The sequence below is a fragment of the Heteronotia binoei genome, chromosome 3 (genome assembly GCF_032191835.1).
Source record: "Heteronotia binoei isolate CCM8104 ecotype False Entrance Well chromosome 3, APGP_CSIRO_Hbin_v1, whole genome shotgun sequence".
Classification (NCBI taxonomy): Eukaryota; Metazoa; Chordata; class Lepidosauria; order Squamata; family Gekkonidae; genus Heteronotia; species Heteronotia binoei.
This window is the reverse complement of record NC_083225.1, coordinates 11,995,951-12,016,889: the sequence shown is the minus strand read 5'-3', so window position 1 is coordinate 12,016,889 and position 20,939 is coordinate 11,995,951.

Sequence of the window (20,939 nt, the reverse complement as noted above, 5' to 3'; positions counted from 1 at the left end):
GCCGGTTCGTGCCTGAAAGCATTAAAGAAAATTCAGACTGTTCTCTGAAACCATAACAAGCTTAAATTTATGTGCCTCAGCCAGTTTTTTTTCCTCTGACTGTCTGGAGACCTGTGCTTCTGATCTGCTTTTTGAAACCAACTTGTAAATAAATAAATCTTCTTTATATATATATATATATATATATATATATATATATATATATATATATATATATATATATATATAATCCTGCCTCAGTGACCTCACCACAATACTCACCACAATACTTATCTCACGGCAGCGAACACTTGCTACCTTAAGAGCACCTGTTAACTGAGGAGAAGGTTAAAACAAACCCAATTCCCCCAAAATCATAGGAGGTTATGTGGGTCCCCTCAGTAAATTCACAGGGGGCTCTCCCAGACAAGTCCTGAGGGGAAAATGGAAGAAATCATTGCAACCTTATACATGTTTACTGATACAATTTTCCCCCCTCACAAAAAAGCAGCAGCCAAGAGTTTCAATGAGCTGCAATAAGGGGCAGGTTCATACATGCATACATGAATGATAATGTCCAACAGTGATCGACATGTGAGAATGATCAAAACATATTGGACACAGAACTTTCTATTATGTCAAACGCAATAGATTTTTGTGAGGGAATCAAGTTTCAGTCCTGTGAAGAAAGATCAGCTGATCTATGTGTAAACTGAGAGAAATTCAAGGATGATAAGAAGGTCAATAGCTATGAGATAGGATCTTCTTAATCCTGAGTTTCTCTTACATTAAAATGGGCACAAAGAATGTTTTCTTTTTTTTAAAGAAAACCCCTATTTCTGCATTTTTTTTCTCATGCTACCTTGGTTGCAGCTATCTTTTTAGTATGATCAAATTGTGGGTGTTGTGGGCAGATATCTGATCTGTGAGAAGAAGAGGAAGAAGAAGAAGAGGAGGAAGAAGTTAGATTTATATCCCACTTTCACTCAGAGTCTCAAAGTGGCTTACAAACTCCTTCCCTTGCTCTCCCCACAACAGACACCCCATGAGGCAGGTGGGTCTGAGAGAGCTCCGAGAAAACAGTGACTGACCCAAGATAATTCAGCTGGCTTCATGTGGAGGAATAGGGAATCAAATCCAGTTCCCCAGGTTAGAATGCAATGCTCTTAACCACTACACCACACTGGCTTGGAGAAGGGTTGACAGCATCAAAACGGGGCCTGAAGATTGCCCGGAGTTACAACCAGATGAAATTCTCCAGTTCCTCTGGAGAAAATGGCTGCTTTGGAGAATAGATTTTATGGCACTGTATAACAATGATATCGCTACCTTCTGCAGGCTCCACTCCTAGAATCTCCCAAGTATTTATTTGAGTTGAGTTTGCAACTGTGAGGCTGAATCTGGTGCATATTGGAAATATGCATTCAGTATAGCAAAACTGTAGTCAGAAAAGCATGGTGTCACATATATTGCAAACAAACAAACAAACAAAAAGGCTAAGCATTTCTTTTATTGAGATAGATTCAGTTCCTACCCATGTTGCAGTGAAAGAGCCATCTCTTTACTATCCCCTATGACAAATGGTCAGCTAATCTGGTAGTACATGTCCGCAGGTCTTTTGCATGGCTTTACAGGAGAGAGAGACCTTTATATACATAAAATTTGGGAAAAGATTATTACAGAAATACATCAGATTACCAATATCAAACTTCCATTTGACCCCAAAGTTTTATTATTAAGCAAATGGTCTCCCTCAGATGATAACTTGACTGAAAATATAAGGATACACATTTTGCTATCGGAAGCATGCACTACCATTGCAGCCAAATGGAGATCCCATTATAAGCCAACAATTATTGACTGGCAACAACGTCTGTGGGAACACTTTTTAATGGCTAAAATTTCCAATTAAATGGTGTTTTTTTCTTCCGTTGATAAATGCAAAAAATGCTGCCAGTCTGAGAAGACAATACTGACTTTGATGGACCAAAGGTCTGATTCCGTATAAGGCAGCTTCATATGTTCATATGACAGAGAGAAGCTCCCAGGTTAGACTAAGGCTGCATTCCAACTGGCGACTTGATTGGACACAACCACCCCCACCCCTGGATTTTAAAAGTGCATTTACATGCACACATCTGGGCCCTGAGCAGCAAGGGCCTCATCTCCCTCCTCCTCAACTCCACCTCAAAAAGCCACTGGGTACTTCTGAGTGGAAACTGCTAAGGCACTTGCATGGTGCGTTTCTGGGCTATCTGAATGGCCAGTGCACGAGTGGTGTGACCGCTCCTCTGGTTGTGCATAGCCCGTGTCTCTTTCCACAGCCGGACGCACACTGTTTGCTCACAGCAGGGTGCCTCAAACTATGCTGGCGTTTTTTGGTTGTTTGTTTGTTTAACCCGAGAGACTGCTGCCACAAGCAGCCTGTCTGAATCCAGCCTGAGAGGCATCTCATCCATTAAGAAGTTAACACATCGTTGTGTATGTGATATGGTGTCTAATGCGGGTTGCAATTTCCTGCCTGGCTCATTGGAGCCTTTTAGGAGTGAGCATGGGGGTCTCTGGCACAGTGGGAAGCAGGATCCAAATCTCTGCTTCCCCGGACCAATCACCAGCCCCCTGTTGGTTCAAATGATCCAATGGCGTTCAAGCACGGGAACTTTGAGTGTGTATAGTTGGCCCCGTTAGCCCAGTTCAGTAGTCTTAGTTCAACCGTTACCATGCTGTAATCACTAATAAAGAGTTTTGATCAACCATATCCGAGTCTCTTCATGCATCGAACCCAGTGCTTTTCACACATCCCCACATCTAGGGCAAGAAAGCGCCTCTGTGTCCAGGCCTTGCTCAGGAAGTTCTCCTGGGCAACGGCTGCCAGTTCTGCAAGAGAATTCTAGTACTGTTGTGCATCTCTTGCTCATTTGGTGGGGCTCTCTCAGGAGAACTTTCCACTGGATTGTGAGCAATTAGACATCGGGGCACCATTTTGATTTTTCTCCAGGCAACAGAATGACTAGGGCCGTCAACATTCAAAAATTTCAGCTATTATATAGGTAGGGCTGCCAGGAGACTTTGGGGGTGGAGCCAGGAACAAGGGTGTGACAAGCATGATTGAACTCTTAAGGGAGTTCTGGCCATCACGTTTAAAGAGACTGCACACCTTTTAAATGCCTTCCTTCCACTGGAAATAATTAAGGACAGGGACATATGAACATATGAAGCTGCCTTATACTGAATCAGACCCTCGGTCCATCAAAGTCAATATTGTCTTCTCAGACTGGCAGCGGCTCTGCAGGGTCTCAAGCTGAGGTTTTTCACACCTATTTGCCTGGACCCTTTTTAGTTGGAGATGCCAGGGATTGAACCTGGGACCTTCTGCTTCCCAAGCAGATGCTCTACCACTGAGCCACTGTCCCTCCCTATGCTCTACCACTGAGCCACCTTCTTTTGAGGCTCAAAGAATTGGACCCCCTGGTCCAATCTTTTTGAAACTTGGCAGGTGTTTTGAGGTAAGGCAACAGATGCTATGCTACAAATCTGGTCTTTTTACCAGATTTACCAAAAAAAACCCCAAAACCCCAGCCCCCACTCAGAGCTCCAGGGATTAATTCTGCATTATACCCTATAGGAATAGGTCTCCATAGGGTATAATGGAGTGCCCAGCAGACATTTTCCTTCCCCCCTGCTTTCTGATGACCCTGAAGGGGGGGGAGAGCCTCCAAACAGGGGGATCTCCTACCCCTACCTTGGGACTGGCAACCCTATATATAGAAAGCTCTAGTTTTCGGGGCTTTCTGAATCCAGATCCTATTTTCGACATTATTCAAAGCCCTAATTTTAGGACTGCTAGCTCTGGGTTGGGAAATACCTGGAGATTTTGGAGGTTGGGGTTTGGGGAGGAGAAAGAGAGAGACCTCAGGAGGGTATAATGCCATAGAGCCCACCCACCAAGGCAGCCATTTTATACAGGGGAACAGATCTTAGTCATCTGAAGATCAACTGTAATAGCAGGTGCTCTGCAAGCGTTACCTGGAAGTTGGTAACCCTACCTAAATTCTCATTCTTTTCTTGAAATAATTCATTTGGGAAGAGATGTGACCCAAAAGCCCCTGAAGAGTCCAGTACCATTCAAAATAGGGATACAAATTGTGTTTTTTTCCAAAATATTGTAGGTGGTAGGAAGTAAATGAGGAACAAACTTGAGGTATTACCTATAGATCCCAGGTATAATAATCTCCTTTTGTGTATCTTCAGTCTTTGAGAAAGGGACTTCTTGGCTTTTTGCCGGTTCACATAATTGTGTTCAATCTGCATAATGGAAAACTTCAAGTGGGGGGAAGGTGTGTGTATATGGGAAGGGGGTAGGGCAAGTTTAAATTAACCTTGTGAGGCTTTTGCCTTCTCCTGGTTCATTAATTTAAAAGCAACTGTGGTTCTGTTCCTGAAGAGTTGATAACTTTTAGCAGTAACTATAAAAACGATTGTAAACCTCCGTGCTCAGAAGTGGCTGTGTTAAGATTTGCTATTCAGTTTGTGAGCTTGAGTTTGTAGGTCTTCCCACCAGAGTGATTTTGGGCAAACTTGTCCATGCAAGTAGTGGGGAGGATGCAAATAAATGTATGCCTCCCAGCATTCCATAGATAAAAAAACCTGGGGTGCATGCTGGTTCTACAGTGGGGACCTTCACCCGCCTATTGCTGGTGACTTCTGTCTAGGGCCTACAGCCTCTATTAGCTTCCTGCAGCCTTCTCTTTCCCTGTGCTTGCTTTTGAAGCTCTTGCAGAAAGCTGTTCAAAAACCTACAGGAAATTAGAGTAGATAGGCTGGGTGACACCAATGATCCACCTAGTCCTACATGCAACAGGTAGCCAGACAGAAGCCTTCAAGCAGGGCGCAAAGAAGAAGAAGATGACGACATTGGATTTACATTCCGCCCTCCACTTGAGTCTCAGAGCAGCTCACAATCTCCTTTATCTTCCTCCCCCACAACAAGCACCCTGTGAGGTGGGTGGGGCTGAGAGAGCTCTCCCAGAAGCTGCCCTTTCAAGGACAAGTTCTGTGATAACTATGGCTGACCCAAGGCCATTCCAGCGGGTGCAAGTGGAGGAGTAGGGAATCAAACCCATTTCTCCCAGATAAGAGTCCGGACACTTAACTACTACACCAAACTGGCTCTTCCCTGATGACTGCTCACTTGGTTATCATGGCTGTCCCGCCTCGGGACTTGGTTGGAGGGGGGCGCCCCCCCCCGGCTACCCCCCCAGCCGCCGTCACACCCGTGTCGGCCAACCACCCAGACAGGCCCTGCCAGCGAAAGACCCTCCCGGCGGGCACCAGGGATGCCCGCGACACCCCCACTCACCTCTCCACAGCCTGAGGAGCCCAGAGGATTGGGCGGTGACCACGCCAGACCCCGAGACCACCTGACGTGGAAGGAACTGACCGGCCCCCAGATGGCTGGCATGTGAGCTGGAGGAAGGCCTCGCCCAAGGCTTATGAAGAGGGGCAGGGCCAGCTTGGGGAGAGGGCAGGAGGGAAGGGGTGAAGCTCCCAGGGGAAAAAAAGGAAGCCACACTGAGGGGTCAGGGAGGAAGGATGGTGGATGTGAAAAGAGGGCTGCTCACTCAGAGAGAAAGAAGGAGCCCTAAACACCACCAGGGATAGGATGCTGGGTGAAATAAACCCGCCCCTATCCAATTTTGAGACCCCCACAGCTGGCTTTGGGGGTCCATCGGGAGGGCAGGCCTCCAGTGGACCCCCCAGGGGGCAACAGGGGCGTGACAATGGCTAATACCCAGCGATGGACCATAAATGCTTTCTAAAAATCCTTTTGAACCTGTGGCCCCCCTACACATCTAACAGAAGTGAGTTCCACAGGTCGGCTAACTTTTTTTGTGAGGCGCACCTTAACATGGTGATAGGGTTTGTGTGTGTTGGCAAGCTGAAAGCAATACCATAAGCAGTTCAGACTATGGGCGCTCTAACACATGCTTCATGATGCAGTTTCAGCACACTTCAGTGAACACTTGAAAGTGGGTTTTGCCATTTCACACAGTAAAATCCAGTTGCAAAGCGCATCAAAAGTGGATTATTTAGTGTGTGTGAAAGCACCCTTTGTCAAGAGCCTAGCAGAGTCACTCAAGGCAGAATAGTCACAGCTGAGATACTAGACCAAAGGTGGCCAGACTTGCTTAATAGAATAAAGTCACAATAATAAATAAACAGAGCCACATAAATAAATAGAGCCACAATAAATAAAGTCAAATGTTTGAGAGCTGTAAGACATGAATGTCAGATGTCTGAGAGCCACAAGACAGGAAGGAAGGAAGGAAGGAAGGAAGGAAGGAAGGAAGGAAGGAAGGAAGGAAGGAAGGAAGGAAGGAAGGAAGGAAGGAAGGAATTTTCACTTTTAATGCATTCTCCAAGTTGCCGGCTGGCTTGGCTTGGAGAAGTGATTTAAAGAGACAAATGTCTTCTCCAAGCTGGCCAATGGGGCCGTGAGGGCTTTGGGAGCCACACAATATGTGAGAAAGAGCCACGTGTGGCTCCTGAGCTGCAGTTTGGCCACCCCTGTACTAGACTAAAATGGATCCACCCCCTTTGATTAATTGGTGGCCACATCAGCAGAAGACAACAGACAGTTCCAATGCTTATGGGGGTGGAGGAATCCTTGAAGTGGTTACTGGCCAGCAGCTGTACTAGTTCTTTCATCAACAATGGCAATGCCACCTCAGCTAACTGTCAGGAATGAGTCCCTGACAGTTCTGGCTTTGGTGTCTCTCTGCTGTTTGTATTGCTGCTGTTGTTATCCTTGCTCATTAATGGCCTATTATTTCACTATGTCTTAGCACTATGATTGATTAACCACATATTGTAATTTTAATCACTGAGTACTAACACCCATTGATTTCCTTGAGGCATTTGGTATTTTATGTGTAGTGGGATGTTCTAGGCTTGCAGGTGGAAATGGACCATGGGGAGACAGCTCTAATCATGGTCTCCCTGGGCAACACTGATATGGACCAACTGAAAAGGGAAGAGTACTTGGAATGTGACCTTGACAGGAGGTAACTGAGGCCTGAGAATGGGCTTGATATTAATTCAAAAGATTTTTAGTGGGTGCAGAAATGAGGGGAGCCATGATTTTGTAACCTATAATTGCCTCATAAGTTTCAATTAATTTTAGTCTGGCAAGACCTGGTCTTGCGAATGCATGGCATTAATGCTTGCTTCAAGCCCAACCGAAGGAACCTCGTGATTGAACTTGGGCAAAACCAAGGCTTTTTTTTTGTAGCAGGAACTCCCTTGAATATCAGGGCACACACCCCTGATGTAGCCAATCCTCCAAGAACTTGCAGGGCTCTTCTTACAGGGCCTACTATAAGCTCCAGGAGGATTGGCTACATCAGGGATGTGTGGCCTAATATGCAAAGGAGTCCTTGCTACAAAAAAAGCCTGGGCAAAACCTTAAACTAACCCTGGTTAGTACTATGCAAAAATCTATTATAAATCACCTCTGATACTCTCTTACCTCAAAAACCCTAGAGTAAGACTGCCCCAAACCAAGTATTTTTTTTTTTTTGCCCTGATCTAGATGGCCCAAGCTTGCTCAGCCTCACCTCTTGGAAGCTAAGTGAAGTCAGTCCTGTTTAAGTACTTGGATGGTAGACAGCCATGGAAGCCAGGGTTGCTTTATGCTGTATGTCCCTTGCCTTGAAAATCCTTCAAGGTAGCCATAAATCAGCTGTGACACAAAGCCACTGGCTCTATTGACAGTCAGTTTCATAGAATCCCCCACCCCAAGTTCTATTGTTACAGGATAGAGAGAAACACTGTCCTGTAACAATAGCTTTCTTATCAAAGATTTCAGGTTTTCACAGCTGGTAACATCATTAGGGTTTGTAGAATCTTTCGGGCTCAAGTGCCGTGTTCTACTGGAGAAAGTTTTTCTTCCAGACGTTTCATTCTCAGCTATGGAGAACATCCTCAGTGGTGTTGCAGTCGGAGCAGGCGCTCTGACCTTCTTGGCTGCTGCTCAATGCACAGCAGCCAAGAAGGTCAGAGCGCCTGCTCCGGCTGCAACGCCACTGAAGATGTTCTCCGTAGCCGAGAATGAAACGTCTGGAAGAAAAACTTTCTCCAGTAGAACACGGCACTTGAGCCCGAAAGATTCTACAAACCCTAATAGCTTTCTTCACACCATGCAGAATTCTATAGACCGGGACCATTCAGTGCTTCGTTCACCTCTTCACCAAAACTCAAAAAATGTCAGATGTTTATCCTCACCTCACCTAGGAATATGTTAACACCCAGGCCTTTTTTTTGTAGCAGGAACTCCTTTGCATATTAGGCCACACCCCCTGATGTAGTCAAAGTAGGCCCTGTACTAAGAGCCCTGTAAGCTCTTGGAGGATTGGCTACATCAGGGCTATGTGTCCTAATATGCAAAGGAGTTCCTGCTACAAAAAAAATGCCCCGTTAACACCGTATTAATCACACAGTAGCTGATGTTGTATAAAATAGCTGCAGTTCGTTGACAGCATTCAAAGTCTGGCTAGACTTTTAATTCGATGTTAAAGTGACCAATTGGTTTAGCCAGACTTATCTCTTTCTCTTCAGGTTTTAATTTATTCCCGAGAGTGCAGATGATATTGTGAACAGTCGATTAACATGTGAGCATTGTCCTCTTCTCCTTTCTCAGAGCTGGTTTGTTGCAATGTTTTGTCTTGGAATGGAATTATACGGCTCGCCTGTCTTGCTTGGAAGAGCAAAATGCCACTGGCATGCCCGGCAGCAGGAGTGGGCAGTCTGGCAACATTGGCAGTGCCCTCATGACTAGCATCACTGCCATGTTAAATGGTCTTTCAGCAGGACCCCTTTCCCACACAAACCTGGTTACAGCTGGGAGTGGAAGAAGCAAGAGCTAATGCATTTTTGGTTCTCAAAACAAAAGTGAGCTAAATAGGGTTGCCAATCCCCAGGTGGATTGGAGGCCCTCCCCCCAATTCAGGATCATCAGAAAGCGGGGGGAGGGGAGGGAAATGGCTACTGGGAACTCTATTATTCCCTATGAATACTTATTCCCATAGGAAATAATGGAGAATTGATCTGCGGGTATCTGGGGCTCTGAGGGGGCTTTTTTTTTTTTTTTGAGATAGAGGCACCAAATTTCCAGCATAGCATCCAATGCCTCTCCCCAAAATATCCACCAAGTTTCAAAAGGATTGAACTAGGGAGTCCAATTCTATGAGCCCCAAAATAAGGTGCCCCTATCCTTCATTATTTCCAATGGAGGGAAGGCATTTAAAAGGTGTGCTGTCCCTTTAAATGTGATGGCCAAAATTCCCTTGGAGTTCAATGATGCTTGTCACACCCTTGCTCCTGGCTCCACCCCTAATGTCTCCTGGCTCCACCCCCAAAGTCCCCAGATATTTCTTGAATTGGACTTGGCAACCCTAGAACTAAAGCTAAAGGGTACTTCTAGCAAGTCATATTTTAATAAAATAATTGATTAATGGAAGGGTCCGGGCAGCATGCCAGGCTGGATTTCATAGGACAAGCACAAGCACTTTAGATCAGCCATTCAGCACTTTATAAGGAGAAACTTCTCCAGAAAACTGTGCTCTAGAAAATGGTGCTGTTAAATGCTGTCCATGTTGAAGGTGAACTGGATTGTAGTCTGTCTCTTTTGAGAAAGCAGAAATGGGAAACAGCTATACATGTCAACTTATCCCTTAATTCAAATATGGAATGAGGAACCATACACAAGACTGCTTTGAGCACTTTATTAGATTTCATAGGACAAGCACTTTAAATCAGCACTTTATTATGAAGCACATAATAAGAAATAAGAAATTAGCATAGACTTGAGATATTTCTGAGGACCGTATGTATTGTGGTTTGGACTGCGAATGCTTTTTATGAATTAATTCTATACTGTGTTATTGTTTGGATTGTGAATGTTTTCTGCGAATTAATTCTTTATTGTGTTACTGGACTTTAGGATCTATTTGACATTGGACTTTGAATAGATATTGAATTAATTCTTTTACTGCAGTGACTCCTAATTTCTCCACAGTTTTATGATTTTCTTGATATAGTTTTGTGGATCTCTCTGGGTTGTGTATGCTGGTCATGCCAGCAGAGAGGATCCTGAGGTTGGTGGAGAGACACTGACTTCTGGAGACCAAGTCCTATGAGGAAAGGTTGAAGGAGCTGGGCATGTTTAGCCTGGAGAGGAGGCGGCTGAGAGGTGATATGATCACCATCTTCAAGTACTTCAAATCAAATCAAATCAAATTTTATTCTTATATCCCGCCCTCCCCCACCAGAAGGCGGGCTCAGGGCGGCTCACAGACATGACACATCATGATTTAATTAAAACAGATAAACAACATTTTAAATATAGTACAGTTACATAAATAGATTAAAAATAGATAAAATAGGTGCTATAAATTCTGTCATCCCAATTACATACGATCACACATCAGTTTCAGTTACCCATAAGATGGCTAAAGTTACGATGATTTAATCAGTTTAGTCTGGTCCTAATTCAAATGCGAGCTGGAAAAGAGAGGTTTTGCAAGCCCTGCGGAACTGGTTCAGGTCCCGCAGGGCTCGCACCCCCTCTGGAAGTTGGTTCCACCAGCGAGGGGCCATTAATGAAAAGGCTTGCTCCCGAGTTATCTTCAGTCTGGCCTCTCTTGGCCCCGGGATTTGTAGAAGGTTTTGGGAGCTAGATCTTAACGCTCTCCTGGGGATATATGGGGAGAAGCGGTCCCTGAGGTAGGCAGGTCCTCGACCATATAGGGCTTTAAAGGTAATAACCAGCACCTTATAACGAACGCGGTAGACGACCGGTAGCCATGCAGATCCCGCAGCACAGGCCGCACGTGTTCCCACCTAGGTAGTCCCACCAACAGCCTGGCCGCTGCATTCTGCACTACCTGAAGTCTCCGCGTTCGACACAAGGGCAACCCCATGTAGAGGGCATTGCAGTAGTCTAATCTTGAGGTGACCGTTGCGTGGATCACAGTTGCTAGGTCGTCGCGTTCCAAGAAGGGAGCCAACTGCCTCGCCCTCTTGAGGTGGAAGAAGGCGGATCTTGCGGTGGTGGCTATCTGGGCCTCCATTGATAGCGAGGATTCCAGTAGCACCCCCAGGCTCTTGACCTTGCACACTGGTATCAGTGGCGCACCGTCAAAAGCCGGCAGAATAATCTCCCCTCCCGGTCCGTCCTGACCCACGCAAAGGACCTCAGTCTTCGTTGGGTTCAACTTCAACCCGCTCAGCCTGAGCCAGCCAGCCACGGCTTGTAACGCCCGGTCCAAATTTGTAGGGACATCACCAGTCCGGCCTTCCATCAGTAGATAGAGCTGGGTATCATCAGCGTACTGATGACAACCAAGCCCATACCTCCGGGCAAGCTGGGCAAGGGGGCGCATAAAGATATTAAACAATATCGGGGAGAGAACTGCCCCCTGAGGCACTCCACAATGAAGCGGGTGTCTCTGAGACAGCTTTCCCCCAATTGCCACCCTTTGTCCCCGATTTTCAAGGAAGGAGGAGAGCCACTGTAAGGCTAGCCCCCGGATTCCTGCGTCGGCGAGGCGGCGGGGCAGCAGCCGGTGGTCGACCATGTCGAACGCCGCCGACAGGTCGAGCAGCAGCAATACCGCCGAGCCGCCCCGATCCAGTTGCCGCCGGAGGTCATCCATGAGGGCGACCAAGACTGTTTCCATCCCATGGCCCGGGCGAAAGCCAGACTGGCATGGGTCCAAGGTGGAAGCGTCCTCCAGAAAGTCCTGTAACTGCAACGCCACAGCCCTCTCTATAATTTTGCCCAAAAAGGGCAAATTTGAGACCGGCCGATAATGTGCCAATACGGACGGGTCTGATGTAACTTTTTTCAAGAGAGGGCGGACCACTGCCTCTTTCAGAGATGTTGGGAAAACACCCTCCGAAAGAGATCGATTTATAATGTCCCATATGGGACATTTCAATTCCTCCTGGCAGGCCTTAATTAACCAGGAGGGGCATGGGTCCAGGTCACAGGTTGTGGATCGTGCAGTGCCAAGAATTCTGTCAACTTCCTCCAAGCTGAGTGGGTCGAAGCAGTCCAAGATTACGTCCGAAGACACGCATTGGGCCTCAAGTTCATTTACTGCATCTAAATTGGCGGGGCAGTCGTGGCGGAGGGATTTGACCTTATCTGCAAAGAACTTCGCAAAAGCCTCACAGCCTATCTCCAATTCCTTAGCTTTTGGGTTGCCCTTTGGCAATGAAGTGAGGTTCCGAATTATTCTAAACAATTGAGCTGGGCGCGAATTTGCAGATGCAATCTTGGTCGCAAAGTATGTTTTCTTTGCGGCCTTGATTGCCATCTCATAGGTCTTCATAAACTTCCTATAAGATGTTCTAGTCGCTTCGTCACGGGTACGCCGCCATTGCCTCTCTAGCCGTCTAAGGCCTTGTTTCAGCCGGCGCAGTTCCGAGGTATACCACGGAGCCGGCTTACTCTGAGGCCGCAGAGGACGTCGAGGTGCAATCTCCTCGATGGCTCTGGAGAGCCGATTATTCCAGGACTCAACCAGGCCATCGAGGGAGGTGCCAGAGGGCCAGGGATCCCGCAGAGCCATTTGGAACCGTTCCGGGTCCATCTGATTCCGCGGGCGAGCCATAATAGGCTCCTCGCCTAAACAGGTTTGTTGAAGGGCTGTCATCTAGAGGATGGTGTAGAATTGTTTTCTGTGGCCCCAGAAGGCAGGACCAGAACCAATGGGTTGAAATTAAATCAAAAGAGTTTCCGGCTCAACATTAGGAAGAACTTCCTGACCACTAGAGCGGTTCCTCAATGGAACAGTGAAACAGGAGAGCTCATCACCTCAGGAGGTTGTAGGCTCTCCTTCCTTGGAGGTTTTAAACAGAGGCTAGATGGCCATCTGACAGCAATGAAGACCCTGTAAATTTAGGAGGAGGTGTTTGTGAGTTTCCTGCATTGTGCAGGGGGTTGGACTAGATGACCCTGGAGGTTCCTTCCAACTCTATGATTCTAAGATGATGGTAGTGGAAATTACCATCAAGTCACAGCTTACATATGGGGACCCTGAATGGTTTTCAAGGCAAGAGGTGATCAGATACATCAACCCAGGATGGCCTGTTAGCAGTCAGACCTCAGTTCCTATAGATGAGCAGTTTTGCACTTAGAAAGTTGATAAACCTCCTCTTCACTGTCACCTCAAAATCATATGTGCAGGGCAAAGCCTGGCCTAAGAGTGAAACTAAAAGACACAAAATGGATGCTAACTGGATAAGAGCCTGGGAAAATATTTTGGAAGGTGAATCACTGCCACAGGAGGTGGTGGCGGCTACAAGCATAGCCAGTTTCAAGAGGGGTTAGATAAAAATATGGAGCAGAGGTCCATCAGTGGCTATTAGCCACAATGTGTACATTGTCACTGTGTGACACAGAGTGTCGGACTGGATGTGCCATTGGCCTGATCCAACATGGCTTCTCTTATGTTCTTATGTGACACAGAGTGTTGGACTGGATGGGCCATTGCCCTGATCCAACATGACTTCTCTTATGTTCTTATGTGACACAGAGTGTTGGACTGAAACTAATTATATTTATATTGTATTTCTTCAGCTGTTTTTAATTCCACCTTTTTTCCTTGTATCTTTAAAAGTTGTTTAGACGTTAAAACACAAAGTGTTGGACTGGATGGGCCACTGGCCTGATCCAACATGGCTTCTCTTATGTTCTTATGTGACACAGAGTGTTGGACTGGATGGGCCATTGGCCTGATCCAACATGGCTTCTCTTATGTTCTTAATCCAAAGAGATACATATCTGAAGAAACACATATCTTATAGACATGGGTCTTCCAGGAAAATGGTATTCATGCCTGGACATGTTTCCCCTTGTACTTTCACCCTAATTATACAGCTCTCATCCTGTACTCGAGGGTAATCAAGAGACCTCAACACCTATAGGTCATCACATGAAAGGTTTCCCAAGATCATATCAAAGGTTCCCCAGAAAGGCCATCTGGTCATTGTTTTGAGGCACACATTGACAGTGTTTCCTATAAAAACAGGACACAGCTCCAGAACTCTGTGTGTGTGTGTGTGTGTGTGTGTTCTCAGCCTACCATGCACCCCACTTGTGGGTGGGTTCCACAAGTCTTCACTATGTGAAATGCTGCCCATTTCACAGTCTTCTATGAGGACCCTGAGCTTCCAGAATGGTAAATATCACCTCTTCAAAACTCCCTCAGTCTCCCCTCTCTGCCCTGATTTCCTCTTAGCTAGCTTGTGTGCTCGAAGTGTGTTTTGTGTGTGCTTTGCTCTTTTATTCTTTTATAATAAAACTTCTTTTTGGTTGAATTTCAGACTGATTAATTTTGGGAGTTCTCTAAGGGAAAGATCGTGTTATACATTGGTGAGATCCCAGTTACCCACCTCTTACTTGATAGAGATTATTTGTTTGGAAAATCAGTTTCTATCCCAAACAATTCAATGGATCATTGGATCAAAATGAGATTGAGAGCTTGTTATGTATTGGAGCTGGAGTTTGGCCTTAGGGCCAGCAGAGGTTGGGCTGAGCTTGAGACCCTAAAACAAGAGCCGCCTGGATTCAGGAAGGAGGCCTATCGTATGGACATATGAAGCTGCCTTCTACTGAATCAGACCCTGGGTCCATCAAAGTCAGTATTGTCTTCTCAGACTGGCAGCGGCTCTCCAGGGTCTCAAGCTGAGGCTTTTCACACCTATTTGCCTGGACCCTTTTTTGGAGATGCCGGGGATTGAACCTGGGACCTTCTGCTTACCAAGCAGATGCTCTACCACTGAGCCACCGTCCCTCCCCTATCAGGGATCGTTAGGCCAGCTATTAATCTATAGTTGTGTATAATGGGATTACGATAATGGGATTCAGGAAGGAGGCCCATCAGGGATCATTAGGTCAGCTATTAACCTATAGTTTTTGTAATGGGATGATGGAAAGGGGATTGTGGGTGGGGAGGTTTGCATGCATATAAGCAGGGCCGTTGGTCCTGCCAGACAGTTCTGTTCCTATCTCACTATGCTGAATCACTGAATAAAGAGCTGAACTCACTATCTCTTGGTTTGAACCTCATGCTTTGAACCCAGCACATTTTGTAGCTCTTTGTAAAACAAAACATAAGCTTATTTCTATAGGGATGGGGAACTGGGAAGAAAATCAGAAACACTATCAGCTACATCTTTTTTATTTTATTTTATTTTATTTTTTATTAGATTTATATCCCGCCCTCCCCTAACGGGCTCAGGGCAGCTAACAAACAAATAAACCACATAAAACATTAAAAACAAATTACACAATAAAATCAATCATGCAGTTTAGAGTCATTAAAACCAAGATGTGTGTTTCTGATTACTCTGATGTTTTTGACTCAGTTATAATGATTCAGTGGGATTATTGGTGCCGTGGAGTAATAGCTACCTCCCTTCAGCCACTAAAAGCGAGTGTAAATAATTGGGTTTCACGGGTCCTAGGGAACTGTGGCAGGTCCTACAGGGCCCTGATGTTTTCAGGGAAGGCATTCCACAAAGCAGGGGCTATTACTGAAAACGCTGTGGCTCTGGTGATGGACAGTTGAGCCTCTTTCGGTCCGGGGATCTTGAGGAGGTTTTGAAACCTCGAATGGAGTGCTCTCTGGGTCACTAAGACATTATTAATGGAGATTGTTCTCCTTCTCCTTGACCTCTCTCCACCTAGACAAAGGAAGTCACCTGACTAACTGACCAATAGTGTATACTAGCAAACAGTCCTTTCACACGCATTTTCTTCATTGGCAGACAGCCAAAATCCTCTTCCTAGGTCAGGCAGACAATACGGAACAGGGAAACAAAAGTCCGTATACTCAAAGCGATGGTATTCCCGGTAGTAATGTATGGCTGTGAGAGTTGGACCATACGGAAAGCCGAGCACAGAAGAATAGATGCTTTTGAGATGTGGTGCTGGAGAAGAATCTTGAGAGTCCCTTGGACTGCAAGAAGATCAAATCAGTCAGTGCTAAGGGAAATCAACCCTGACTGTTCCCTGGAAGGTTAGATGCTGAAGCTGAAACTCAGATCATTTGGCCACCAAATGAGAAGGGAGCACTCCCTGGAGAAGATCCTGATGCTGGGAAAGTCAGAAGGCAAAAGAAGAAGGGGACGGCAAAAGATGAGATGGCTGGACAGCATTACTGATGTAACAAACACGAATTTGAGCAGACTTCGGAGGATGGTGGAAGACAGGAGGGCCTGGCGTGACTTGGTCATGGGGTCACAAAGAGTCAGACTCGACTGTGTGACTAAACAACAACAAAAAACATTTTAACTCTATAATGACTGGAACTTAGATCATTGCAACGACATGCAAGACAAGTGCAGAATTCCAACATTACTAAGTTCATTTCCCCAAGTAATTAATAGACTGCCAGTCTAAGTAACAGAATGCCGTTGGTGGTTCACAGGAAACTTCAGATCTTCCATCCAGAAGAGGCCTTAACCCAGAGCCAGCCCTAGACTGTTTGGCACCCTAGACAAGGCTAAATTCTGGTGCTCCCCCCACATTGATGTCACCGAGTCACAAGGAGGCACCCCATTCAGGGCCCCCAGAAGGCTGGCAGCCTAGGCAGGGTCAGCCCTGCCTTAATCCTGAGACATCCTCAGTAGCTCACTACTGTGTGTGCGAATGGAGAATTGTGAGACTTAATGGCATGCTATGCGGTAAGGCTGCAGTACTGCAGTCCAAGCTCTGCTCATGACCTGATTTGGATCCTGGTGGAATCTGGGTTCAGGTAGCCAACTCAAGGTTGATTCAGGCTTCCATCCTTCCAAGGTCAGTAAAATGAGTACCCAGCTTGCTGGGGGTAAGGCGTAGCTGACTGTGGAAGGCAATGGCAACCCATTCCATAAAAGTCTGCCAAGAAAACGTCATGATGTGATGTCCCCCCATGGGTCGGTAATGACTCTTTGCTTGCACAGGAGACGACCTTTACCTTTTTGTTGTTGTTGTTGTTATGTGGGGTTTGGAACTACCACATCAATTCCTCATCCAGGTGATAGCGGAAGGAGGAATACCTGCATGATGGTCCCCAAAGAAAGGACTGAGTCTTGTCGCATGGTTTAAAGGCGGCGGGGGGGGGGGGATACATTCTTGTGCCAATCCTCCTAATTATCTTACAAACGTTATCATATTTGCTTCAACATTCATCTCACCAGCTGCAGCAAGCAACATGACAGGTTGCGTGCCAGATGGCGCCTTGAAATCCAAGCGCATGTATTTATGTGCAGGCACTGAGAGTTAGCATGCAATAGACTCCCCTCCCAGACCCAATGTCTGGAGAGACAAGGCAGATAAGAATAGCTGCTTTACTGTAACATGCGGGTGTGCACACATGGCCTCCCTCAAAGCCAAACACTGAGGCGGCAACTGAGACATAAGCAGAGCAATCCTGAACAGAGGTTCAACCCTCTAAACCCATTGGCATCCTTGTGTTTAGAAGGGCATAATTCTATTCAGGATTGCAGTCGAGGGGCGCTATCGCACTGGGAAATTGAGGCTATCACACTGGGAAATTGGTTAAACATATGGAGCAGAGGTCCATCAGCAGCTATTAGCCACAGCGTATTGTTGGAACTCTCTGTCTGGGGCAAGCGATGCTCTGTATCCTTGGTGCTTGGGAGGGACAACAGTGGGAGGGCTTTTGGTGTCCTGGCCCCACTGATGGGCCTCCTGATGGCCCCTGGGGATTTTTTTGGCCACTGTGTAACACAAAGTGTTGGACTGATGTTTAAAACAATTGATTGTAATGTAATCTATTGTAATAACGTGTCATCATTTGTCATTAAATGTTAGTACACATATATAACATTTTCTCCACCCCACCTCACCCCCCTTTTGTGACCCCCAGCAGTGCATGCCCCCTTAGCAAATGTCCCCATATAACTATTTAATCTAATTTGTTATAAGGTAATAAACTCTATTAAAGAATCTTTCTCCAAAAAACCCAAAGGTGTAATTATAATCCATCTTCATGGTATTTCTTCTTAATCATTGGGAAAAAAAGAAAAAAAAAGTTATAATCCAATAATCATATTTTTAAAAACTGTAATCCATATATCGTTTCTTTAAAAATTAACCATTGTCAAAGATCACCAAATGCCCTTTAACGTTCCATTGTTTTTCAGTGTATTTTTGAAACTTTCCTCAGTCGTTTTTAAATTTCTCTAAGTCTTGTTCTTTTAAGATTCTTGTAAATTTGTCCATTTCACTCCAATGCATGACTTTCAGAGTCCATTCCCATACTGCTGGTATTTTGTCTTGTTTCCATATTTGTGCATATAATGTCCATGCAGCTGAAAGCTTATACCAAATTATTGTTCTATCTTGCTTTTGAAATTTTTCCATGTGCAATCCCAACAGGAAAATATCTGGTCTCTTCTTAATATTATATCCCAAAACTTTCGAGATCTCCTGCTGAATCATTTGCCAGAATTGTTTCGCCTTTTCACAAGTCCACCACATATCGTAAAAAGATCCTTCATGACATTTACATTTCCAACATCTATCCGACAACTGATAGTTCATTTTTGCCAATTTCTTAGGTGTCATGTACCACCTATATAGCATTTTAAAACAATTTCCTTTAATATTATAACATGTAGAAATTTTCATAGAGTTCTTCCATAGGTATTCCCATGACTCCATCTGTATTTCCTTATTTATATTTATCGCCCATTTTATCATTTGTGATTTGACTACTTCATCTTCCGTAGACCATTTCAATAATAGTTTATATGTCCTTGAGATCAGCTTTTCATTTTCTCCAAACAGCATTCTCTCCAGTTCTGTTTGCTCTTGTCTTATTCCATCGTTCTTAATGTTCTGTTCAAGCAAGCTCTTTATTTGTTGCAATTGAAACCAATTATATTTATATTGTATTTCTTCAGCTGTTTTTAATTCCACCTTTTTTCCTTGTATCTTTAAAAGTTGTTTAGATGTTAAAACACAAAGTGTTGGACTGGATGGGCCACTGGCCTGATCCAACATGGCTTCTCTTATGTTCTTATGTGACACAGAGTGTTGGACTGGATGGGCCATTGGCCTGATCCAACATGGCTTCTCTTATGTTCTTATGTGACACAGAGTGTTGGACTGGATGGGTCACTGGCCTGATCCAACACGGCTTCTCTTATGTTCTTATGTGACACAGAGTGTTGGACTGGATGGGTCGGGCCAAATCTCTTGTGTGAAAGCACCCTATGTGGCCAATGCTAGAACCCAATTAAATACTTGAAGGATACCTAGAATGCACGTAAATGGGAAAATCCCTTAATAAGTTCCATCTTCACCTGAAATGATTTGGGAAGGATTATTTTTGTGTGTGCTTGAAATATTGTTAGCCAGTAATTGCCCCCCCAGTCGGAAAGAAGAGGCAGACGCAATTGTTGGGTTTTAAACCGGGCCGCTTTATTAAAATTAACAAATATAACTGGCAGGGGGAGAGAAAACAGACCAGACAAGCCCTGGGGTCAACACCTGGACCCCGCCTTGTCCAAAGGGCGAGCCACCCTGCCCCCAGCACAAACCCACCGTAATCGGGTTGTAACTGAGCGGCCAGGCCTCCAGCCATCACCAACCGGGCTGGAACAATCCCCATGGAAAGATCCACCCATCACCGTACTGAGCCGTTTAGCCCATCTACGGTTCCTGCAGAGCACCGCACCAAAGGTGCTAGGCCATAGGTGCTCCCCTGGAAAAACCCTGTGGCCAAACCTAATCCAGCCTGCGACCAAACTAGAACTCAACAAAACCTAACCTACTAGGCAGTACAAGGTAGGCGAAAAACTCCCCAGCATGGGCCAATTGTGCGGGAGTGAAAAAATTCCTACCTGGCCCCAAAAGGCGACCGGTATACACCTGTACTGCCAATGGGAAGGGTGGGCGGGCAGAGAGCTGAAACCAAACTGCGTGCTGAGGCGGGAGCCAGGGCTTATATAGCCCCGCCTCCGCGCCCAGCAAAACACCCGTATATCGGGTGATGCTTCTGCCCCTCCCTCCTTCCGGAGGAGCAAAGACGGCCCCCAGCCTATGGCCTGCAAGCAGGCTCGGCTGGGAAGGGGCCGAACCTTCATCTAAATAGATTTCTCTGTGTCTGGATCATAATTTAAACATACGTTTATGACCCATGTGAAAAGGGCCCCGGAACACTATCTGGACAAATTAAAGGAGTAATTTTCAGCTACCTCCTTCCTTTTGCTGAGTCAAAAGACATTTTCAAGGCCAGCATGGCATTGTTCTCCATGCAGTAAGCGCTTTCTGCTCAAGGCCATAGTTGTCAGAAAAGTGTACAAAGCCACTGAGATGGACTGTAAGAAACAGTTGGAGATGAAACCGTTCCAGACAAATGTTGGCAGGCATTCTGTGTCCTCAGAGTTGCATTTACGTAACATCTATTTGCAAGAATAAGATGATGATCTTAAGGAGGGGGGGGGATAAAAATTATCTGTCATGGGGGCGAAGCTGAAAATGGCATTGCAGTGTCAGGTTCTTTGTCTGTCCCGTATGAAATTGATTACACTTCTTTATGGTTTTGTAGTCTGCGTTTCCCTTCCCCTTTTCTGCATAATTGGCTGTTGTAGATATATTTATCATTTCTGTGTTTACTTCGCTTATAGCTCATCTTTCTATCTGAGACTCAAGACATACTACAAAATATGTGTGTGTATCAAAATATGTGTGTGTATCTCTCAGGTCACTTCTGACTTAAGGCAACCCTATGATGTCCTGTTGTCCAAAAGAAAGGAAAGGAAAGGTCCCCTGTGCAAGCACCAGTCATTTTTGACTCTGGGGTGACGTTGCTTTCACAACGTTTTCACGGCAGACTTTTTACAGGGTTGTTTGCCATTGCCTTCCCCGGTCTTTTACA